This window comes from Lissotriton vulgaris, chromosome 2_1 (genome assembly GCF_964263255.1).
Source record: "Lissotriton vulgaris chromosome 2_1, aLisVul1.2, whole genome shotgun sequence".
NCBI classification, from domain to species: domain Eukaryota; kingdom Metazoa; phylum Chordata; class Amphibia; order Caudata; family Salamandridae; genus Lissotriton; species Lissotriton vulgaris.
Window position 1 is genome coordinate 1,640,823,024 of NC_141687.1, and position 26,267 is coordinate 1,640,849,290.

At 50.7% G+C, this 26,267-nt stretch overlaps 1 protein-coding gene across 4 annotated transcripts in view; it reads left to right on the forward strand.

The window, feature by feature from the left end:
- The window catches only part of L3MBTL3 (L3MBTL histone methyl-lysine binding protein 3), a 713,216-nt gene that overhangs the window by 98,791 nt on the left and 588,158 nt on the right, over positions 1-26,267 (forward strand). The window contains exon 1 of one of the 4 annotated variants that reach the window (XM_086957520.1): positions 7,870-7,996. The exons of 2 other annotated variants lie outside the window; for them this stretch is intronic. The gene's annotated coding sequence lies outside the window, so the exon portion shown is untranslated. Of the gene's footprint in view, positions 1-7,869; positions 7,997-26,267 lie in introns of those variants that run through there. One more of the 4 variants, XM_086957522.1, reaches the window with a different exon arrangement.

Below are 26,267 nucleotides of genomic sequence, written 5' to 3' on the forward strand. Positions count from 1 at the left end.
TTTGTCAAGTGGGAAAGCCAGGACTAATGCCAGGTTTTCTGGTTTTACATTTTCTAATTCAGCCATTATCTCTTTCCTTCTCTCGTTTTACATTAGAAGTTAATGCTGTGACGTTAATTCTTGGTGCACGAGAATAGAGTGTTGGTGGCAGCCAGAAGTTACATGAAGGCTAGGTTTGTTGTTCACACCATGCATCTGTTTCGCATCCCCTTACCCCCAAATGTCATCACCCCGTTCCTCACATTGCTGGCATCGATGCGGCCCTCGGGCATGCCACAGACAGTACGTTGCGGCCTCCGCGGAAAGGTTTGCGAGTGCCCATGGTTTGTAATATATTTGTGACCATGTGCTCCTAAATGCAACACACACTACATACCACACCCATGCCACTCTCCTGCGCCCCCACTGTGAAAATTGTTCCAGTAACACTGTGTTAGTCATTCCTGTACTTGAACATTTTGTCAGACAATTTTGAGAGTTCCTCCACACTCAAGCGGCAGTTCTTTGTATGCCACTGGTGTAAGAAGCTGTTTGTCAGCACCCCAAGTTATAATCTGAAGCTCAGTATTTAGCTGCTACTAGTGTTGTAGCCAGGAGAGATGATAAAGGGTATCAAAAGATGAACAGCTATACTTGTTGCAGATGCAGGTGACTAAATTCAATGGCAGTGTGCAACCAGTGTGCAACACTACCTCAGTGCAAGTACATTTGAACAAAAAGCAATTGGCGCTTACTTGTAGCGTTTCATTTTGTACTGAATGGGGTACTTTCTGATATTTATCTTTACAGGATTTTTCTGCTTGGTTTTAGTAGTAATTAAGTTTCACTCATAGTGTCACACATAAAAGCATGGATTGTCACACATAGCCACACTTAAACCATGGCAATGTCGCACATAAGCAATCTAAAACTTGGCAGCTCTGCTATCCGTAATGTCCCAATTGTATTTAGAAAAGAGGCAAAGACACACTTCTTTTAAAAGAACAGTAGAGCATGACATATAAGTTCATGTTTGCTCCCGGATCCAGATATTCCTCCAGATACTCATTTGCTGAATCTTTGCCTTTGACACCTGTACAGCGCTCAAGTGCCTTTTGGTGGGACTTGTGCTAAACAAATACCACACATATATATCCATCCAGATCTAGGCTATGTTTTTTCCTTTTAATCTGGCATTTCAGCCCAGGCACTGCCTTGTTTGCCAAATGGCTGTAACTGGAACACCTGACAGTAACTACTCAGTGTGCTTTTGCTGCTGCTGGTTTGGTATCTGTAAGACAATACCTTCCAAGTGACTCAATGGCATATGTAGGGTTCTACCTTTCCCAGAAAAAAATACTGCCCCTATGTTCACATTTTAATATTCTGCAAAGGCTTAGACATGACAGTTTTAAAAAAAGAAACGTTGTCGTTTTGGAATATTAAATATATAGTAGATCCCATGAGGAGTTATTCTATAATGCTTAAACATCCCGCTGTCTCCATCAACACCCATATAGGGAGCACAAATTATTGCTTATGCGGGAGCTACCGGTGTAGCCAATAGAACTATGACTAAAAAAAGAGGACTAACGCAAACAGTAATTTCCTAGAAGGCTTGGACATGATAGGTATATATGAATTTATAGAAATAGTATGTATTCATTTTTAACATGACTTTTCTTCGTTTACTTCAATTATCAGTCAGTGCTCATTAAGGCATCTTTAAACTCTTTTTAAAGCATTTCGTCTTATATTTTACTGCTTAAAGTGTGTACTGATGAGGGGAAAATATCGGTCTTAGCAATTGGAATAATTTTTGGACCGATCAAGACATTAAAACACTGGTCATGTTGCTAAAAACACACAGGATGTGGCAACCGTAGGCATGGGTGACATAATCTGGCCTAGTAAATAGTTACTTTCAATGGTAAAATGCAAACTATAAGTCCTGGAATGCAACTTTCTCTAGGTTATCAATGAGGGTCTACCAGAAGAGGTAGATGTGAGAAAGGACGGCTTTTTCACCTACATGAGTGTAATGTTTAAGACTGCGGTGTTGCAGTCTAGTGTTTGCGCACTTAGACGTGAGCTAGCGCGGACGTGGTACGTCACCTCCGCGCGTGCTATAAAATAAAGGAGGCGTGGTCACGGAGTTAGTCCGGACCACGCAGAGAGCCAAACGAGTGTCCCGGGTCCTATTTACATTGCGCAGCGTTACCGGCGCTGCGTTCCCTGAGGCCCGACAATGGCGACGAGGGCCTGAAGTGCCCATGCTGTGCATAAATCATCTTCATCGCCCACGCTGCTGGAGTGCACACACGCTCCCTGTCCTTCACAGGCCCCACACGTGGTTGCAGATGCCTGAATCATCGGCCCCCGCGCTGACTCGCCGACGCCCGCCTGCCATACGGCGTCCTGCCCCTCTGTAGAGGCCACGCTGAGGGGAAGCTGCCAGTGGGCTGTCAGCACCAGGTCCTGGAGCAAAGGGCAAGTGAAGATTGACAGCGCATGGCCATCCCTGAAGACGGAGGCTGTCCCGACGTCCTGCGCAATCCATGTTGGCGCGCCCAAGGTACCAGCACGCTACCCACTCCCGGCCATAGAGTGCTCCACCCTACTGCAGCGACCTGATCTGCCATATAGGTCAAAAGGGGGAGTCCGGGTTGCACGGCCCCCCCCTCCTACACGCCTGCGAAGCAGCGGCTGGTATTTTTGCACCGTCATGGCGACCATCCCGCCCATTGAACCTTTTGTAGTCGACGGGCCCCAGCTTCCTTAGCCCCACGTTGGAAGGACTGGGTTGCACGGCTGCAGTTTTACTTTGAAGGTGCAGGTACGGCGAGAGAGACGCAGGGCGCTCCTCCTACATCTTGGCGGGAAGGACATTTATCGAATCTACAAAACCCTGGTGGAAGCTACTCCTCACACATATGTCACACTCCTTAACGCGCTCAACGCCCATTTTGAGCCGATGCAAAGCAAGGACTACGAGCGATTCATCTTCCGGCAAGCGCAACAGGAAGCGGAAGAATCTCTCGACGCTTTCCATGGCCGCCTGAAGGAACTCGCTAGCACGTGCGGATTCCCCGACGAGCAAGAAAAAATTTGTGGACAAATCATCCAAGGCTGTTACTCCTCCGACCTGAGGGTGAAAATTCTCCAAGATGATGGCAAACCATTAGTGGATATCCTAAAGCTGGGCCGATCGAAAGAACTATCCCAGGCAAGGGCATCTCATATGGAATCAGCACTCCACAGACCGATTAAAACGGAACAGGTGCACGTAGCGGAGCAAGTCAACGTGGTGCGGCCCAAACAACGCCCGGCAGGGAGAGGGAGGCCGCCAGAACGCCGCAAAGAATGTGGATACTGCGGTGGTGCGCCACACAGAGCACAGGACTGCCCAGCCCGAGGAAGAAAGTGTGTGTCCTGCGGGCGCATGAATCATTTCGCATCGGTATGCAGGTCGTCCCGGCCCAAACCCGAAGCCGCTCACGCCATACGGGAAGACCCCGAGAGTAAGGACATGGACGACGACACACATAGCTACCCGATACACTATGTGCTTGCCATAGACCAGCCGCTGAAGAAAAAACGGCGACTCCCAAAGTGCCGAATAATGATACAGAACCAAGAGGTGAGAGCAACCATCGACACGGGTGCATCCATCGAACTTATGGCAGCCAACGTTTATGCTCAACTGCGAGACAAGCCAAATCTGAAGCCAGCCAAGATCAGAGTTTTTGCTCACGGCCAAAAGACACCCATACCACTAATCGGGTGTTTTCAAACGGAAGTACAGCACCAGGACAAGAGAGCACCATCCACCATCTATGTTACCAAAGAAGGCAGTGGAATGCTACTCAGCGGCCAAACAGCCGAAGAACTTCATCTAATCTCGTTCGCAATGGCAGTGCTGGAGGAAGAACTTGAAACGATTCTTGAAGAGTTCGAAAACGTTTTCAAAGGCATCGGATGTCTCCGTGGAAAAAAGTATCCTTACACATCGACCGGTCCATTCAGCCAGTGGCCCTGCGTCATCGACGGATAGCATTCCACCTGCGAAAGAAAGTGGAACAAGAGTTGGAGACCCTTGAAAAACAGGGAATAATCGAGAAAGTCAGTGGACCCACCCCCTGGGTATCGCCAATCGTGGTGGCGCGAAAACCCAAGCAGCCAGGGCAGGTGCGCATCTGCGTCGACATGCGCCTGCCCAACGCCGCAGTCAAAAGAGAAAGACATCTGACACCCACGATAGACGACATCCTCGGAGAGTTAAATGGAGCGAAGTGGTTTTCCAAAATGGACCTGAGGTCAGGATACCACCAACTGCCTCTGCACCCGGACTCCAGATATATCACCACATTCTCCACTCATGTCGGACTCCGGCGCTATCGAAGGCTCAATTTTGGAATATCAAGCGCAGCAGAAGTATTCCAAAATACAATTCGAGAGGTTCTGAGCGGGATAACAGGAGTCCTCAATGTCAGCGACGACCTACTGATATATGCTGACACCGTCGAAGAACACCACCGGAGGCTCAGGAACGTGCTGCAAAGGATCAAAGACTCAGGCCTTACGCTACACAGAGAGAAATGTCAATTCCTACAGAACACCATCAGCTTCTTCGGATACACTTTCTCCGACAAGGGAGTAGCGCCAGACCCTGAAAAAGTGAGAGACGTACAAGCAGCCCCCGCCCCGACTAACACGTCAGAAGTGAGGAGTTTCCTCGGAATGGTGAATTTCTGCGGGCGGTTCATCCCGGACCTCTCCAATCTCACAAGACTACTAAGGGAACTTACGAAGTCCACCACCCCATGGAACTGGGGAAAAGAACAAGAGCTAGCGTTCCAGAACACTAAAGCCGCCCTCTCAGCCAACACCACTCTGTCGTACTTCGACCCCACCAAAACAACCAACATCGCTGTTGACGCCAGCCCGTATGGACTAGGTGCGGTACTGACACAGAGACGAAATGGAGAGGACTGGGAGCCAATAGCCTATGCGAGCCGCTCCCTAACGGAGACTGAACAGCGCTACTCTCAAATTGAAAGGGAAGCCATCGCAATCCACTGGGCCTGCAGGCACTTCCATGTGTACGTCTATGGACATCCCTTCACTGTATCCACCGATCATAAGCCTCTACTCCCCCTATTCCGTGGATCAGTCTCTAAACCTCCCCCCAGAATCGAAAAGTGGATCTTACAGCTCCAAGAGTATGACTACAAGCTGGAATTCAAGCCCGGCGCAAATAACCCGGCCGACTACCTCTCTCGGCATCCCCGAGCGGCAAACCCGCAGGAACAGGAAGATGCGGAAGAAACGGAGGAGTAGGTACGGATCATCCTGGAACGCTCACGACCCCTACCTATGGGCATCGACCTGATTGTGGAAGCGACCCGCAGAGACGAGATCCTCCAGCTTGCAATAGATGCATCACGAAACAGCAATTGGAAATCACTCCAGAATTCCCTGGGTCAGAGAACTCCCGAGGCAAAGAGGGCCCTAGAGGCGATCCTCAGAGTGAAAGAGGAGCTGTCGGTGGACACTCAAGGGTGCCTTCTCAGAGGACCCCGAATTGTAATGCCTGCCAGTCTACAACAACAGGCCGTCGAGCTGGCTCATCGCGGCCACCAAGGGATCGCGAAAACAAAAAGCAGGCTCCGAGCAAAGGTTTGGTTCCCGGAGATGGACGTCAAAGTCGAACAGCTGGTCAAAGGATGCCACTGGTGCCAAGCGGCAGGTCCACCCGAGCCTCCGGCCTCGGTAATTACTGAGGACGATCCGGCGAGACCATGGGAACGAGTGAGTGCCGACTTTGGACACCTTCCGGACGGCCGCTACATGCTCGTCGTCATCGACGACTTGACGAAATATCCCGAAGTAGAAATAATAACATCTTTGACCGCCAAGGAAGTGACTACCAAACTGGAAAAGATGATCGCCACCCATGGCATCTTTGAACAAATAAAGACGGACAACGGACCACCGTTTCAAAGCCAAGAGTTTGCCGACTACCTCCAGGAATGGGGGATTCAACACAGGAAGATCACCCCCAGATGGCCCCAAGCCAACGGTGAGGTTGAGCGGTTCATGAGGACCCTAAACAAAGTCATCAGGATCGCTCAGGCGGAAGGAACACCAGTGGAGAGGGCCCTGTACACATTCCTGAGGGAATACAGGTTAACGCCCCATCGCACAACCACTGCCGCCCCAGGACCATCCGCAATGGGCAGAATTGTCAGAGACACCCTTCCTCATCATCGCACCTGGACCCCAAAGGAGGCAGACCCTCAGCGAACCCTGCGCAACCGAAGACGCTCGAATGAGTATGCCAGTTTCAGGCGCCGGGGCAGGGAATCGCCCATAGAGGAAAGAGACTGGGTCTATGTGAGAGACCGTTTCCCCGGGAGCAAGTTCAGGCTCCCGTTTGAGCCCCGGCCGTGGACTGTCACTCGCCGGTCTGGCACGATGGTAACTGCCCAGCGCGACGGCGAGAGCGTCACCCGAAATGTATCCTTCTTCAAGCGAGCGTTCGCTCAATCTGGAGAACAAGCGGATCAAGACCCAGACAGTACCATCTCAAGCCCCCCAACATCCAGCGCCTGTTCCCCAGCGAGTGGGCCAGGGAGCCCCGAGGAAGGAGCAGCGGCGAATCTTCCGGACTCTGGGAGGTCAGACGCAGATAGCCTCCAATCCTCCGGCGACGGGCTGTCACTAATCCCAGCCCGGCAAAACACTCCTCGGCGAGTCCTGTTCCGAGGGGAAGCTGCTGGCTATGGGCTGAGAAGAAACCCCGCGCACTCTTCGCAGCCGGCGGACTTTGCTATGGGCTGAGACTGTGGTACCTGATCGTCAGACTGGTAACAGGCCTGCCGGCCATTTTTGTTTGCGTTTTCCTTTCACCTATCCAGATTAAGCTAATTGCCCCACCACAGACTGTTGAATGTTGTGTTTTTAATAAAGGTTGGAAGGAGTGTAATGTTTAAGACTGCGGTGTTGCAGTCTAGTGTTTGCACACTTAGACGTGCGCTAGCGCGGATGTGGTACGTCACGTCCGCGCGGGCTATAAAATAAAGGAGGCGTGGTCACGGAGTTAGTCCGGACCACGCTGAGAGCCAAACGAGTGTCCCGGGTCCTATTTACATTGCGCAGCGTTACCGGCGCTGCGTTCCCTGAGGCCCGACAATGGGCATATTCACTGTATTTGAGGGAAGTTGTGCTGTTGCAGTGCATGCTATATCTGTCACTTAATGACGCTCAGTAAAACTTTCTTCCCCTCTACGGGCCTTTACAGCATTTTTACATTCTCTGAATCTTGGGCCTTTTTTCTATTTTGTTCTTGTATTATTCTTTCATTTTCTGAATTCCTCGCTATCTTTTGTTATTGTCTTCTTTCAGCGAAGGTTTCATTTTGTCTACACTCTCAGCTTTCTGGCATCAAAACAAAGCTATCGAATGCTGAAGTTATTTGCTAACCTCCCGCTGCCGAGCGACTGGGGAGTTGTGAAAAACAGGTTTTAAAGAGAATATTTTAGTGCGCATGCATATAACGTGCACATGCGCTCACAAGGAAATAAGGCATGAAGATACACGGAGCTTCATAAGACAGAACACTCCGCCATAAAACCTGCCACAGAGGTCTGACTTCGCCGGTGTCAGCCTATCAGAGAGCCCCTTCTGCACGACCGGCAGCGCACGCAGACTGGAATGGTTCCCTCGTGCACCAGCGACTTAGAGGTCACTTCCTGTCGGCGGGGGCGGTACTTTTACTGGGAAAGGGGGCCGTCTTCAATGAGTCCGTACCTTTCTCTTTGAACCAATTGCGGGCTTCATGGGGAGGTGCAGATCTGCTGCCCGTTTCACTACTGCCCATTGCGTGTCACTCAATATGAGCGAGCTTTATGATTGGCTTCCTCTGCCTTCAATTGGTTAAGTACTTTCGAGTCGAAAAAGCAAAGCGGAGACATAGGATTTTTTTTATGGAAGATCCTCCGTCGCGAGACGGTAGGTAAGTCTTGCTGTATTGATGCTTTGAGTTGGTGAATTTTCGGCAATTGATTCTGGCACGGCGCGGCCCTTAAATTGCAAGGAGACTTTATTTGCGAGATTTCTCGCTGGCTGAAAGAGTGAACATGAGTGGCTAAAGGCTGGAAGAGCTAAAAAGAAGAAATAACTTTGTTAGGAGGAACATGTTTTCAGACGATAGAGTTGGGTCGCATGTCAAGACGGTAGTGTTCACAATTTTCATTCTGAGTTTACACTTGAGCACCAAAAAGTTAGATTACCTCGCTTGCCAAGTGACGGACTCTAATATGTTCTTAGTCAATACGGAAAATAGGTCTAATGTTGTGGATGGACAGGATATACTTCAAAGATTAAGATCATGAACAATATTTACTGAAATGTTTAATTAGTGTAAATATTTCGAAAATACTGTGATTAAACAACACTAACACGTCTCTTGTCATGATGTTAGAACGATGTGACCCATCTAGGAGATGAAGAGTGGGGCATATTATTGTCTCTTTCGTTTCTCTTTAAACTCATCGCAGGCATTCACATCTCAAACTACAATCCGTATTTTATATCCACTATGCGCATTATTCGAATCGTCTTTTACAGTATATTACCTTTATTTATATAGCATGTGAGATATAGCGGTTTTGCCGTTTCTAAGTTCGGTCAATCGTGTTGCTGTTACCCATTTCAATGAGTGTTATTGCATTTATAAACTTTAGAAGAAATGTAAGCGGAGTTACCTTTGTTGGGATAACACACAGGACCTCCAGTACTCCCACACAGAAGCCAGCAGTGAGCCATTAACTAATTAATGGACCTATGTGACTGAATCAGTGCCTGCCATGATTTCCCCACGTCACTAGGCAAAGAGGTGACTACAGTAAAAACATTTTTATTGTATCTGGCACAGAATCAAAGCCTATATTACCTCTGCTTCCGTTGTCCTTGTCTCAGTCAGTACTTCATGTGGGGAATCCTACCTCCAAAGACAGGAAATAAACTAGAAATGCCCACCCTAAAATCCCCCCCCCCCTTAGCTGGGTATCATAAAATACAGCATTCCCAGCCTCTTTCTGTTTTGTTTTCTGTCTTCAGGGTCAGGAACAAGAGATGCTGAGTTTACTGACTGGGTTTTGACCTCCACCATAGTTCTCTGGTCTCCTCTCTTGCCAGGCTTGGGACCAAACCCTAAACCATTGTGTGAGCTGCCACCATGGAACATGTGAAATTGATTATCAGCTCGCTGCCATATGCTGGAGGCCTGTGGAGGAACATACCTACATCTTTCGATATTATTGTTGCTTCGTTATTGAGGGAAATACTAAATCCTGTGATCTCTGCGTCCTGAGATACCTGGTTATTGATGCAGATTGCCTCTCAGTGTTCATTTTGAATATGCTAGCACTTTTGGTCTGTTATGATCGATGCAGTCTATTTTATTTTGACAATGAATGCCCCCTGCTAGCGTGGTTACTACGGCTGGGGCTCCATGCAAGCGCGGTAGTCAGAGGCTGTGATGGAGTGGTGCATGCTTCGGTTTCTATGCAGCTTAGGAAATTCATTTTTAGCTCTTCAATATGTAGTAAAGCCGGGTGAAGGAAAACCAAACATCTCATAATTAGACAGATTATTTTTCATTCAGAAAGCATCAATCCAGATCATCCACTTCTATAAGGACAGGATCCCCTCTCAGACACCCGTCAAGGACACAGCAAAATGCTGATTGAAGTTCTCAATCGCAGAGCAGGCCATTTTCTGGGAGATCTCAGTGGAAACGGAAGTCAAAAGATACTGTTTTCTGACTATGCCGTGCTACAGGGAGATGATGGACAAGAGTTGCAGGTGGTTGGGATGATCCATCACTTCCTATTGGAATAGGAAAAAAACACTTCAGACTTGTGTGACATGGACATTCTTCACATGGGGTTATTGGATAGAGTTCATACCCACACCACATGAATCTGGGACCACTCTTATGCCCTGTCCGAAATGGCCAGTAAAGAAAAGAACTCTGTAGATCTGCAAAGCTGCAATAGCTCCAGTCCCAGGGATGGAGAGAGGTCAGGAAGTGTATTCAGTTGCGATCCTGGTACCCAAGGTGAAGGGAAGTTATTGGATCTTAATAAACTTGAAACGTCTAAATAGGTACATCAAGAACATTCAGTTCGAGACTGAGACACTCCACTGAATCACTCTCTTAATCTCAACAAATCACTTAATTTGCATAATAGGGTTGATGGATGCATATTTTCATGTTCCAATTGTGTGATATCGTGAGATATTTCTCAGGTTTTGTGTTCAGAACCATTTTTGGAAGATCAGAGTTCTCCTCCTCACTCTGATCAGCACCATGGGTGTTTACAAAGGTGGCAGCTAGTTCCTTTTTTTCTTTACCTGCAGTAAGTCCCAATCTTCACACACAATTGTTTGATTCATGCTCTTCAGAAGAAGAAAAGGGACATCAATAACTAGAGATTACTTTGATATTCCTGAACCTGCCTTGATTTTTACTGAATGTATGGAAATGTCAGCTAACTTTGTCAAAAATATTACATTTATGTGGGCAAGTTTCAGGATGGATGTGGACAAAGTATTAATTCCCTGAGATAGGGCAGCTCACTGTTGCAATCATCTTTCAAAACCACTGTCATGTCAGAAAGCCTCAGCACACATGTGGTTGGAAGTACAACACATGGCATCATGTATGTGTCTTCACAATTCAGCCGTTAGGTAAGACCACACCATTGACCTATGATTTAGCATCTGCAAAAACCTTGGCACCGGAAATCCCAATCAATGGATATGTCCGTTCAGTGACAGAGGAGCTCAAGCCGCAACTTCACTGGATTTTGGTACTGGATAAACGGTTATAAGGAGTGAGGATGCATCAAGATCCGACAAAATTCTATTTGTGTCTGTTGTGTTATATGAATTTTTAGAGCATGGCTAATCCCCCGTGAGGATATTGTGGCGCTGGGCAGGGCAGTCCTGAGAGGGGAGGAGGCGATCATGCCTGTTTCTTCTGGAAGAGCCATGTTTTGAGTTTCCTTCCGCAGTCCATATGGAAGGGGGAGGTTCTGAGATGTTTTCGGAGGTCGTTCCAGGTCTTGGCCGCAATGTATGCCAAGGAGCTTCTTGATGCAAGGGAGGTGCCTGGGATGCTGATTGAAGGTGTTTGGTTGGTTGGAAGAAGTTGAGGCGGTGGTTGAGGTAAGCTAGACCGGTGTTGTGGAGAGCTTTGAGGGTTTGGGTGAGTAGCTGGAACTTACATCTTTCCCGGACTGCGAGCCAGTGGAGATTTTTGTGGTGTGGAGAGATGTGGTTATTTCATGGGATGTTAAGGATGTTTCTGGCAGCAGCGTTCTGGTTGGTGTGGAGATGGTGTAGTACATGGGCTGGCATTCCGATGTAGAGGGCGATTCCGTAATCAGGTCTGCTTGTGATAAGAGCCTGGCTGACTATTTGTCTAGTGTTCAGTGGGATCCTCTTGAAAATCTTGCGTAGTATTCACAGGATGTGGAAGCCCATTAGATTGGTTGAGGAACAATTTAAGACTCTGTCAGTGTAGGCCAAGTGGAACATGACTGAGATGTTCAAGTCCCTGAACTTGAGTGATGGGAGTGCAGTATTCCGAGCTTTGTACCACTTTAAACATCAAGTTTAGTGAAGGAGTGTATTAGTGTAATCAGACATCACAGCGCCTGTGGCTTACATAAACCATCAGGAAAGCACAATTTTGAGATCTCTCAACGAGGTGGCAGTCTTTGGGGAGATGGCCCGATAATCATCTAAATTTGATTTCAGCGATTCACATCAAATGTCTGAACAATGTGAAAGTTGACAAGTTGAGCAGAGATTTTTTTCTTCCTCTCAGAACAAGATTTCTGAAGGTTGTCAGAAGATTTGATGCCATTTATCTGGAGCTCGTTGCATCTGTGACAAACTCCCTGCACCCCAGATTTTTCTCCCATTCAGGAGGTGGAAGCATGTAGAGAGGATGCACTTCTAATTAGCTAACCAAGGAAAGGGTTTGCATTCCTTCCTTTTTTTGTTTGCTCCCAAAGATGCTTCCTAAATTTCATAAGGCGAAAGCAGAAGTGATAGCAGTGGATTCCTGTCGGCCATGTAAATCATCGTTTCCACTTTTCAAATCTCTGTCCGCATCTCCTCCTTGGATCCTTCCTCTGAAACCATACAGTTTCTCTTCCTTTTCAGTTGTGTTTGTCATTATGGAAGTTGTAGGGAAGAAGTTTCAAATAAAGATATTTCTTTACATCTGGCTTAGAGAATTTCAGTTTCGAAAAGGCAGTCGACTTTGAACTCGACTGTAGATGCTGGTACTCTTTTTCATAAATGGTACTCTTCATGTGCAGTGTCTCCTACTACTTCTCTTTCTTAGGAATTGTAATTCCTTTGGGATGATTTTTATTAAAACCTGGTTCTATCTACTCTTAACTTCTTTAATTTGGTTGATGTAGAAGTGTGGGAATGATGGGTGGTTGGTATTTCGTGGATTTCAGCAGACTCTGGAAATGTCCCTCACAAAATGTGAGAAAAATGCAGGATTTTAGCCAAAGTTTGAAGTTTGCAGGACATTCTGAGTAAGAAAACGTAGTGGGATCCTCGCAAGTCACATCACCCTAGACTTTCATGCGTGTCTAGTTAAGTCTCACCTGAGCCAATGCGCTTGCACATTGCTCCGGCGAGATTATAGTAAGCGGAAAAGAAAAGTCTACCAAAGCGGCTGCGGATCGCATACAGTTCATGTGATCCATGCGCATGCACACCATCGCCAGCCACATAACACACCACCATTTGTCTGTGCCTCGGCATCAGACATCAAAGGCTGCCTCTCCCCCGCCCCCCGCGTGCACATCGCTCACCACCATTTGTCTCTGCCTCGGCATCAGACTTCAAAGGCAGCCGCTCCCCCGCATCAGACTTCAAAGGAATGCGCTCCCGCTCCCCCGCCACAGCATAACCGAGAGCTTGTTTCTGGACGAAAGTGAAAGCCTACCGTGCTTGTTTACAGTAGCCTTGCTCCTCAAATGCTGTTGCTGTGTTGCCATTGCTCTAGGGACACTCAGCTTGAAAACACTCGACTTGCTAGCTGCAATACTACATCCGCTATGCTTTGCCTCTAGACATGTTGATCCCTCGCAGACTGTGCTGACTCTGCCCCTCCAGATTTTGAAACTGACCAACGCAGTCACCAAGCAGTCTCTTCTCTCTGTCTTATGATGTCTGCCCTGCCACCATTTACTTCGGACCCTTACCCTCACACCTCCTCACCCTCGCACACCCTCTCACCCTCCCACACCCTCACACACCCTCACTCACCCTCACACCCTCACTCATCGTCACTCACCCTCACCCACCCTCCCTCACCCTCACTCACCCTCACTCACCCTCACTCACCCTCACCCCCTCACACCCTCACCCCATCACCCTCACCCCCATCACCCTCACCCCGTCACCCTCACCCCCATCACCCTCACCCCCATCACCCTCACCCTCACACCCCCTCACGCACGCACGCTCACCCACCCTCACCCACCCTCACTCACCCTCACAGCCTCACACCCCTCACCCTCACAACCCTCTCACCCTCACCCCCTCATACCCCCACACACCACATCACTCAGGGACACCACCACATCACTCAGGGGCACCACTCAGGGGCACCACCACATCACTCAGGGAAGCCACCACCACATCACTCAGGAACACCACCACATCACTCAGGGGCACCACCAGATCACTCAGTGGCACCACCACATCACTCCGTGGCACCACCACATCACTCAGTGGCACCACCACGTCACTCAGTGGCACCACCACGTCACTCAGTGGCACCACCACGTCACTCAGTGGCACCACCACATCACTCAGTGGCACCACCACATCACTCAGTGGCACCACCACATCACTCAGTGGCACCACCACATCACTCTGGGGCACCACCACATCACTCTGGGGCACCACCACATCACTCTGGGGCACCACCACATCACTCTGGGACACCACCACATCACTCGTGGACACCCCCACATCACTCGGGGACACCCCCACATCACTCGGGGACACCCCCACATCACTCGGGGACACCCCCACATCACTCAGAGACACCACTCGGGGACACCACCACATCTCTCAGGGACACCACCACATCTTTCAGGGACACCACCACATCACTCTGGGAGACCACCACATCACTCTGGGAGACCACCACATCACTCTGGGAGACCACCACATAACTCTGGGACACCACCATATCACTCGGGGACACCACCATATCACTCGGGGACACCACCATATCACTCGGGGACACCACCATATCACTCGGGGACACCACCATATCACTCGGGGACACCACCACATCACTCGGGGACACCACCACATCACTTGGGGACACCCCCACATCACTCGGGCACATCACTCGGGGGCACCACCACATCACTCGGGGACACCCCCACATCACTCGGGGACACCCCCACATCACTCGGGGACACCCCCACATCACTCGGGAACACCCCCACATCACTCGGGGACACCCCCACATCACTCAGGACACCACTCGGGGCCTCACCACATCTCTCAGGGACACCACCACATCTCTCAGGGACACCACCACATCTCTCAGGGATACCACCACATCTCTCAGGGACACCACCACATCACTCTGGGAGACCACCACATAACTCTGGGAGACCACCACATAACTCTGGGACACCACCACATAACTCTGGGACACCACCACATAACTCTGGAACACCACCACATAACTCTGGAACACCACCACATAACTCGAGGACACCGCCATATCACTCTGGGACACCACCACATCATTCGGGGACACCACTCGGGGACACCACCACATCTCTCAGGGACACCACCACATCACTCGGGAACACCACCACATCACTCAGGAACACCACCACATCACTCGGGAACACCACCACATCACTCGGGGACACCACCGCATCACTCGGGGACACCGCCGCATCACTCGGGGACACCGCCGCATCACTCGGGGACACCGCCGCATCACTCGGGGACACCGCCACATCACTCGGGGACACCACCACATTACTCGGGGACACCACCACATTACTCGGGGACACCACCACATTACTCGGGGACACCACCACATCATCACTCGGGGACACCACCACATCATCACTCGGGGACACCACCACATCATCACTCGGGGACACCACCACATCATCACTCGGGGACACCACCACATCATCACTCGGGGACACCACCACATCATCACTCGGGGACACCACCACATCATCACTTGGGGACACCACCACATCATCACTCGGGGACACCACCACATCATCACTTGGGGACACCACCACATCATCACTCAGGAACACCACCACATCACTCGGGAACACCACCACATTACTCGGGAACACCACCACATTACTCGGGGACACCACCACATCATCACTCGGGGACACCACCACATCATCACTCGGGGACACCACCACATCATCACTCGGGGACACCACCACATCATCACTCGGGAACACCACCACATCACTCAGGGACACCACCACATCACTCGGGGACACCACCACATCATCACTCGGGGACACCACCACATCATCACTCGGGAACACCACCACATCACTCAGGGACACCACCACATCACTCGGGGACACCACCACATCACTCGGGGACACCACCACATCACTCGGGGACACCACCACATTACTCGGGGACACCACCACATCATCACTCGGGGACACCACCACATCATCACTCGGGGACACCACCACATCATCACTCGGGGACACCACCACATCATCACTCGGGGACACCACCACATCATCACTCGGGGACACCACTACATCATCACTCGGGGACACCACCACATCATCACTCGGGGACACCACCACATCATCACTTGGGGACACCACCACATCATCACTCAGGGACACCACCACATCATCACTTGGGGACACCACCACATCATCACTCAGGAACACCACCACATCACTCGGGAACACCACCACATTACTCGGGAACACCACCACATTACTCGGGGACACCACCACATCATCACTCGGGGACACCACCACATCATCACTCGGGGACACCACCACATCATCGCTCGGGGACACCACCACATCATCACTCGGGAACACCACCACATCACTCAGGGACACCACCACATCACTCAGGAACACCACCACATCACTCGGGAACACCACCACATCACTCGGGAACACCACCACATCACTCGGGAACACCACCACATCACTCGGGGACACCGCCACATCACTCGGGGACACCGCCACATCACTCGGGGACACCGCCACATCACTCGGGGACACCACCACATTACTCGGGGACACCACCACATCATCACTCGGGGACACCCCCACATCACTCGGGGACACCCCCACATCACTCGGGGACACCCCCACATCACTCGGGAACACCCCCACATCACTCGGGAACACCCCCACATCACTCGGGGACACCCCCACATCACTCAGGACACCACTCGGGGACACCACCACATCTCTCAGGGACACCACCACATCTCTCAGGGACACCACCACATCACTCTGGGAGACCACCACATCACTCTGGGAGACCACCACATAACTCTGGGAGACCACCACATAACTCTGGGACACCACCACATAACTCTGGGACACCACCACATAACTCTGGGACACCACCACAAAACTCTGGGACACCACCACATAACTCTGGGACACCACCACATAACTCTGGGACACCACCACATAACTCTGGGACACCACCACATAACTCTGGGACACCACCACAAAACTCTGGGACACCACCACATAACTCTGGGACACCACCACATAACTCGAGGACACCACCATATCACTCTAGGACACCACCACATCATTCGGGGACACCACATCACTCAGGGACACCACCACATCACTCAGGGGCACCACTCGGGGACACCACCACATCTCTCAGGGACACCACCACATCACTCGGGGACACCACCACATCACTCGGGGACACCACCACATCACTCGGGGACACCACCACATCACTCTGGGACACCACCACATCACTCTGGGACACCACCACATCACTCGGGGACACCGCCACATCACTCAGGGACACCACTCGGGGACACCACCACATCACTCGGGAACACCACCACATCACTCAGGAACACCACCACATCACTCGGGAACACCACCACATCACTCGGGAACACCACCACATCACTCGGGGACACCACCACATCACTCGGGGACACCACCACATCACTCGGGGACACCACCACATCACTCGGGGACACCACCACATCACTCGGGAACACCACCACATCACTCGGGAACACCACCACATCACTCGGGGACACCACATCACTCAGGGACACCACCACATCACTCAGGGGCACCACTCGGGACACCACCACATCTCTCAGGGACACCACCACATCACTCGGGAACACCACCACATCAGTCAGGAACACCACCACATCACTCGGGAACACCACCACATCACTCGGGAACACCACCACATCACTCGGGGACACCACCACATCACTCGGGGACACCACCACATCACTCGGGGATACCACCACATCACTCGGGGACACCACCACATCACTCGGGGACACCACCACATCACTCGGGGACACCACCACATCACTCGGGGACACCGCCACATCACTCAGGGACACCACTCGGGGACACCACCACATCTCTCAGGGACACCACCACATCACTCGGGAACACCACCACATCACTCGGGAACACCACCACATCTCTCGGGGACACCACCACATCACTCGGGGACACCGCCACATCACTCTGGGACACCGCCACATCACTCGGGGACACCGCCACATCACTCGGGGACACCGCCACATCACTCGGGGACACCACCACATTACTCGGGGACACCACCACATCACTCGGGGACACCGCCACATCACTCGGGGACACCACCACATTATCACTCGGTGACACCACCACATCACTCGGGGACACCGCCACATCACTCAGGGACACCACCACATCATCACTCGGGGACACCACCACATCATCACTCGGGGACACCACCACATCATCACTCTGGGACACCACCACATCATCACTCGGGGACACCACCACCACATCACTCGGGGACACCACCACATCACTCGGGGACACCACCACATCACTCTAATACACCATCACATCACTCAGCCCAACCACATCATCACTCAGCACCACAACAGCACTGTCCTTGCTTGCTACCAAAAAGCATTTTCATAGCAAATAGGACTTGCATTAGGAAAGTGTAAGATATTGGCTTTGTGAATAACAATGCTATTAATTTATATATTTTCAAGGCCAACACATATTAAAAAAAATGTCATTTACAATACCAATAGCTCAGACTTTCCTAATTCGAGACCTATTGCATTGCAAATGCTAGTTAAAAATACCATGGTATAGTAGGTTTGCTTGGTGGCTGAGCTCAGACACCATAACCACCCACTTTTCTAAAATTGGTCAATTTTCATTGCGAAAACATGATGTCTCCACGTTGCGTTTTGGGGCCTATTGTGTCAAAAGCCCTATGCCTATTCACACATTTGAATAATATTTTTGTTGGGAGAATAGTGAGAACACACAATAGTAGAACATTTGTTCTCTTCCAGGGGATCCTCATCAATAGTCATAAGCATTAGAATATTCCCGCCTACGTGCGGGACCCCGGAAACACTATAATATATGTGCCCCACATATAAATACACATATATATATAAACCATATATATATATAAAAAACAAGGAATAGCAGCCAGATCACATTAGAGCTGAAATATGCTGTGAAGAATTTCCACCATACATGAATAATAAGCATTAGAAACAGGAGAAAACAACACCAAAGCTTGTTTAGGAATTGTTTTAATGCTCAAAAAGCAGTAGAAATTCTCAGAACTCACTGGAAGCATAGGAAGCTCCCAGGCTGCATTGCAAACACACAGTCTAACCAGACTGAAAAGCTAACCTGTAGCTAAATAACAAAAAACTGACACTGTGCCTTTAAGGCACTCATGACCCCCTGAATCCCATCATGCCTCAGGAGTGGCAGTTAGGCAGTTGTTCTTTCCGGCTCCTTCAGTGAAGGACCCTGGTTTACACAGCTCCACTAATTTTCTGAATTTTCTGCAGAAAATTGCTTCTTTTTCAAGCTTTTTGCTCTTACTTCGACGTCTACCACCTTGTCAAGTAAGATACTGCTTTTTTTGAGCAGTTTGGAGGGCATTTTACTTCGAAAAATGCCATCTCTTTTTGATAAATGTCCCTCTTGCAACAGCAAGAAGGCCAAGACAGACAGCCACGAGGTCTGTATTGTTTGCCTGCCTGATGACCATGATCCTGAAACCTGTCCACACTGTGAGAACCTATCAGGCAGGACTCTCAAGGACAGGGAGAGAATTCGGATTTATGGCCTGGCCCACAGAGCTTCGAGAGGGAAGTCCCCAGTGAAGAAGGGCTCCAAGAAGACCCATTCGTCTTCAAAGAAGAAGTCTTCACGTCCTTCTAACTCAGCGTCGGGCTCGGCGCTGAGAACAGATCCACAGGAAGGATTTTCCTCTGGGAAGCTGCCGTCGACGGCGGGCTCGCCATCGAGAGGAAGGCCAGGTGCGTCATCGAAGGCGGCATCTTCGAAATCGCCTCCGCCGCCGTCAACCGGGCGGCGATCGGCGTCGAGGAAGGCTACTCCGCCGCCGTCACCCGGGCTACGGTCGGCGTCGAGATCCATTACCCCTCCGCCGTCGTCAACCAGGCGACGATCGGCGTCGAGGGACGTCACCTCGCCGTCGTCAACCAGGCGACGATCGGCGTCGAGGAAGGTGACTCCTCCGCCGTCGACGGGTGCTCGTCGATCGGCGTCGAGGACGCGGTCCCCGTCGGTGCAGCAGCAGCGGCGTTCGGCGTCGAGGGTGCCCAATACCCCTCCGCCGTCGTCGCACAGGCATCCGACGTCGAGGCATGGCTCTACGTCGGCGACTGACCATCGCCATTCGGCGTCGAGGCGGAGAGCTCCGTCGACGACAGGCCATTCAGCGTCGAGAGAGAAGCCTCCGTCGGCGACAGGTCATCGACGTTCGACGTCGAGGCTGAGGTCCCCGTCGACGACCAGACACCATCGCTCAACGTCAAGGCAGAAGGCTCCGTCGGCGGTTGCTCATCGCCGCTCGACGTCGAGAGACTATGAACGTTCGCATAGCCGCTCGGGATCGAGGTTGTTTGATCCCCCGACCCCTCGGAAGCGGTCGGCGGCGAGAAGGGAGCGCTCGACGTCGAGGCGCTCGGACACGATCATGGTGACAGAATCTGCTTCTCACCATTCTTCTCATCGGTCCTCGGGCTCCTCTACTGCACACTCCAGATCTAGAAGCCCGGTGCACAGGACGCCTGAACGTCGGCCAGACCCTTCTGCGGGACGCATCCGGCTGTCGCCAAGATGGTACCGGTCCTTGGACCATTGGAGAGACGATGGGGCTACCAGGCGTATGCAGGAATATGCCAGCCCGCGCCACAGGTCAGCTCTCCAGGACATGGTGGAGGAGATAGACAGACGTAGCCCACCCAGGCGCTCCACGCCTGTGGATCTACCCACCAGGGCGCCAAGGGGGTCCCGCTCGCCCACAAGGGAAGCCAGGCGGGACGGTCGGGGAAGATCTAGATCGCCTGCAAAGGACCCTAGACTGGATGGCCGAAAGGCTTATGTCCCTCGGGGCAGGTCTCCTGAGCGGTCTCCAGCCGGATCGCCCAGGGCGTCCTGATCTCCTAGAAGAGACCATCGCCCAAGGGATCGGGTCAGGTCGCGCTCTCCTAGACGGGAGGAGCGTCCCAGGAAGTCGAGGGAGCGGGGACGCAGTTCTCACCATCGGCATAGACGTACCCCGTCTACCTCTTCCACTTCATCTACCAGGTCGTCGAAGAGGGACTACTCTCCGACTTTGACAGACAGTCCAACGTCCAGGTCCTCCCCTGTGGATGATATTGGCACATACCTGGACGTTCTGCAGAGAGGTGCACTTAAACTAAACATCGAAATGTCTGTTCCTCAAGTCACGACGACGGTCATTTTCGAAACATTGCACAAAAAGGCCATCTCCAGACCTCTGCTGCCGTTGGTCCCAGGGATTTTGGATCCGGTCAAGGACGTTTTCCTGACCCCGGCTTCAATCAGAGCAGTGCCAGCACGCATCACGAAGAAGTACAAACCTGCGGCTTCTGACCCGGTGTTTGTGAGGTCTGACCCTCCGGCGGACTCGGTCATCGTGGCAGCGGCAAGAAAGACACATGCGGTTGCTGGTTCGTCGTCAGTCCCGCCAGATAAGGACAGCAAGACCCAAGACTCCTGGGGTAGGAAGGTCTGCAACTCTGCGGCTTCCACTCTTAAGGTCTCCAGTGCAGCTGCGCTCCTGGGCCGGTATGACAGGGCCTTATGGGACTCGATGGAGAGATTCAAAGCGAAGCTGCCGAAAGAGGATCAGCAGGACTTTGAGGAAACTGTTACGGAGGGGTGTCTGGTGGCTAACCAGATGATCAGCACGGCCGCGGATGGGGCGGTGCTGTCGGGTCATTCCTATGCCCATGGAGTTTGCGCCAGAAGATCGGCCTGGTTGCGACTTACGGGGCTGAAGCCGGATGCCCAACATCGGATTCTGAATCTCCCTTTCTCGGGTTCTGCCCTCTTCGGAGAACACGCAGACGAGGAAATGACCCGAATGAAGACTGAACTGGACACGGTGAAGGCGGTGGGCTTGGAGAAGAAGAAGGAGTTCAAGCGCCGCTTCAAGTCCAACAGGGGGAGAGGGGCCCAGCAGAGGGTTCAAACCCCTCAGTGGTCGCAGAACAAAGCTCAGGGTAAACCCCAGTTTCACGGTAAACCCAGCAGGGGCAGGGGTGGCCGCCAGCAGTCCTCCAACGCCCCGAGAGGAGGAAAGGCCTGAACAGTGGCTTCCTCTGACACCGTTGCCCACTCCGGTGGGAGGAAGTGCATCTCAACACCTGGAGGAGTGGGTCAGCATCACAAAAGATCAGTGGGTGCTGAATATACTGCGAAGTGGTTACAGGATACGTTTCCGTGCTCTTCCAAAGAGCATTCCTCCCAAGAGCTCGTGCCCTCACCAACTGAGCTTGCTCCGTCGAGAGGTGGCGATCCTGCTGCAAAAAAGAGCGATAGAAGAAGTTCCTCGCGCTCTAAGAGGCAAAGGAGTTTACTCCAGATATTTCCTTGTCCCCAAAAAAGATCAGGAGGACAAGTTCAGACCCATACTCGACCTGCGACTCCTCAACAAGGTCATCGTCAAGGAAAAGTTCCGCATGTTGGCGCTTCACCAAATATGTCCACATCTACAAGCCGGAGATTGGATGTGTTCGGTGGATCTTCAAGATGCGTACTTTCACATCCCGATTGCGCAGCAACATCGAAAGTACCTGAGGTTTGTCGTGGGGCACAAACACTACCAGTACAAGGTGTTGCCCTTCGGTCTCAAGTCCGCACCACGAGTCTTCACCAAATGCATGGCGGTGGTGGAGGCTTTTCTTCACAAGAAGGGTCTCTTCGTTTACCCATATCTGGACGACTGGCTCCTGAAGGGTTCATCCCCGGTACGGGTAACACAAGATCTGCATCTGTGCCTGCAACAGCTTCACAGACTCGGCCTCCATGTGAACCTGGAGAAGTCAGTCCTGCGGCCTACGCAATCCATCCACTACCTAGGCTCCGTTCTGGACACAAGCGTGGGAAGAGCGTTTCCTTCGGAGGAGAGACTTTCTTCCATGACCCTGAAATGCGGGATTCTGCTGGAGTCTCGTCCCCCAACAGCACGACAGGTGGCGTCTCTGCTGGGTTCCATGGCGTCCTGCATTTTTCTCATCCCACACGCCAGGCTGAGAATGCGTCCTCTGCAACAGGCCCTGGAGGATCAGTGGGACCAGGCAACAGGTCGCTGGGAGGACCATATCCATCTTTCCCAAGCGACAAAAGAGTCCGTCAGATGGTGGACTCGGAGACACAATGTGATGGTGGGAGTGCCGTTTCATCAACCCATCCCATCCCTATCTATCGTGACAGATGCCTCCCTGCACGGCTGGGGAGCACACATGGGTCCGCTTCAGATTCAGGGCCGGTGGTCTGCGCAGGAGCAGACATACCACATCAACATGCTGGAACTCAGAGCGGTATTCCTGGCTCTCAAAGCTTTCCTGCCAGCGATCACAGACAACTCAGTCCTGGTTCAGATGGACAATACGACAACCATGTTCTATCTGAACAAGCAAGGAGGCACAAGGTCTCGCCCACTGTCTCGAGAGGCTCAAACAATATGGCATTGGCTCCTCGCTCGAGGTCTCACAGTGGTGGCGGTGCATCTTCCGGGCGAGTTGAACGTCAAGGCAGACGCACTCAGCAGGCACTTCGAAGATCAGCCAGACTGGGTGCTACACGACGAAGTAGTAGAAGAACTTTTTCGTTGCTGGGGGCGTCCGTCCATAGACTTGTTCGCAGACGACGAAAACTCCAAGTGCCACGCCTTCGCGTCCAGGTTCCACAGACCAGGGACGCTGGGGAACGCTCTCCTGTTGGATTGGGCAGGGATGTTCGCGTACGCATTTCCTCCCCTGGCTCTGATCCCGAGAGTGGTGTCCAAGCTCCTCAGGACGAACATGGAGATGATCCTAATTGCTCCGGACTGGCCTCGGCAGTGGTGGTATCCGGACCTTCTACATCTGTCTGTGTGTCCACACAGACGACTCCCTTGCAGACCGGACCTGTTGAGCAAAATGAACGGGAGGATAATGCATCCCAACCTCCCGTCATTGAACCTAACAGCATGGCTCCTGAGGTCCTGCAATACGGACATTTGAACCTACCTCCTGACTGTATGAGCATTTTAAAGGAGGCTAAGAGACCTTCCACGAGAGCATCCTATGCCTTCAAGTGGAAACGGTTTTACTTGTGGTGTAGGGATCAGCATTTGGATCCGATTAAGGGGCAGGGGGACGTCATATTACCATACCTCCTTTCACTCGCAACAGCTGGTTTAAAGTACGCTTCCATTAGAGTGCATTTGTCAGCTATTGTGGCTTACAGGAAGTCGCCTGACCAGGTGTCTTTCTTTCAGGTTCCAGTGGTCAAGGATTTCCTCCAGGGATTGAAGAAGGTGTATCCCCCTGTGCGAAATCCTTCTCCTCCGTGGGAATTAAACCTAGTTCTATCAAGGTTGATGTCTCCACCTTTCGAGCCAATCCACAAAGCTTCCTTACAACATCTCTCTTGGAAGGCAGCTTTTTTGGTGGCAATTACCTCTGCACGCAGGGTCAGTGAGATACAGGCGCTCTGTGCAAAGGAACCTTATACGGTATTCCACCATAACAGAGTGGTTTTGAGGGCTCACCCTTCCTTCTTGCCTAAAGTCATATCTGATTTTCATATCAATCAGTCTATCTCTCTCCCTTCTTTTTTTCCAAATCCGGCGACCCCGGCTGAGCGGTCCCTTCACTCATTAGATCTTAAAAGAGTGCTGAAGTTTTATTTGGAAATGACTAAAGGGATTAGGAAAACAGACCAACTGTTTGTAAACTATGGTGCTATGAGAACTGGTTTTCCAGCGGCAAAGAGGTCCATTTCTAGGTGGATTGTTTCTTGCATTAAGCTGGCCTATCAACTGGCGGGGAAACCTTTGTTGATGTCCCCAAAAGCGCATTCCACTAGAGGGAAGGCGGCTACAGTGGCTTTCTTGCATGACGTTCCCATGTCAGAAATATGCAAGGCCGCGACCTGGAAATCAGTGCATACCTTTACGAGGCATTACTGCCTCGACTCTGATTCCAGGACTGACACTCAAGTAGGGCAAGCCTCCTTGAGGAATCTGTTTGGGTAGTCGGTTCTGTCAACTCAAGCTTGTTGATGAGATTTCTGTCTTATCTTTCCTTTGCCCACAGAGATGAGGAGAGGCTCGCTATTCTATTCTAATGCTTATGACTATTGATGAGGATCCCCTGGAAGAGAAGGATTAGTTACTTACCTGTAATCCTAGTTCTCTTCCAGGGGTATCCTCATCAAAGTCATAAGCAACCCTCCCGCCTCCCCGGGCAAGGAATAACTGTTCATAAGGAGATATTGTTGACCTAAGTGTTATTGGGTTTGGTTTTCAGTCTCCGAAAAGAACAACTGCCTAACTGCCACTCCTGAGGCATGATGGGATTCAGGGGGTCATGAGTGCCTTAAAGGCACAGTGTCAGTTTTTTGTTATTTAGCTACAGGTTAGCTTTTCAGTCTGGTTAGACTGTGTGTTTGCAATGCAGCCTGGGAGCTTCCTATGCTTCCAGTGAGTTCTGAGAATTTCTACTGCTTTTTGAGCATTAAAACAATTCCTAAACAAGCTTTGGTGTTGTTTTCTCCTGTTTCTAATGCTTATTATTCATGTATGGTGGAAATTCTTCACAGCATACTTCAGCTCTAATGTGATCTGGCTGCTATTGCTTTTTTTTTTATATATATATATATGGTTTATATATATATGTGTATTTATATGTGGGGCACATATAATATAGTGTTTCCGGGGTCCCGCACGTAGGCGGGAATATTCTAATGCTTATGACTTTGATGAGGATACCCCTGGAAGAGAACTAGGATTACAGGTAAGTAACTAATCCTTATTATCTATTGAATTTCTCTTCTTTTGTGGTTTCCCATAAAAAAATAACACTTTTTGTCAAATTCCCTCTGAATCAAATAGTGGTATGGGCAAGACTAAATTCACAGTTGTATAGTCGTCACTATTCCTAAACCCACTATCTTGGACATATATTACAAATAAATGTATAGGTTTATTTCATACACATTTTCAAGTCAGACAGTATGAATTGCTGCATGGTTGTTACACAATGGAGTAATGTTATAACCTGTAGCTTAGATGTTGGCTCTCTGTATCTTATATTTTTGGACAACCATCAAAGCCTGTAATTATGTCCCTGAGACCAAAAGGGTTTGGTGGATGTAACAGTATATTACTTTTCTAAATCGGACATAGGGACCAAAAAATACAGATGAAAATGTTGTCACCTTCAACTGTTTTTCCTGCACTTTTTTACATTATTTTTTAATTCTCAACAATTAAATTATTTGGGAAAACAATGAGCAATGTACATAAAACACCCTTTGATGAATTTTAAATTGAATCTACTTGTTATAATGTGTCTTTTTCACAGACATTACAAAAACAGT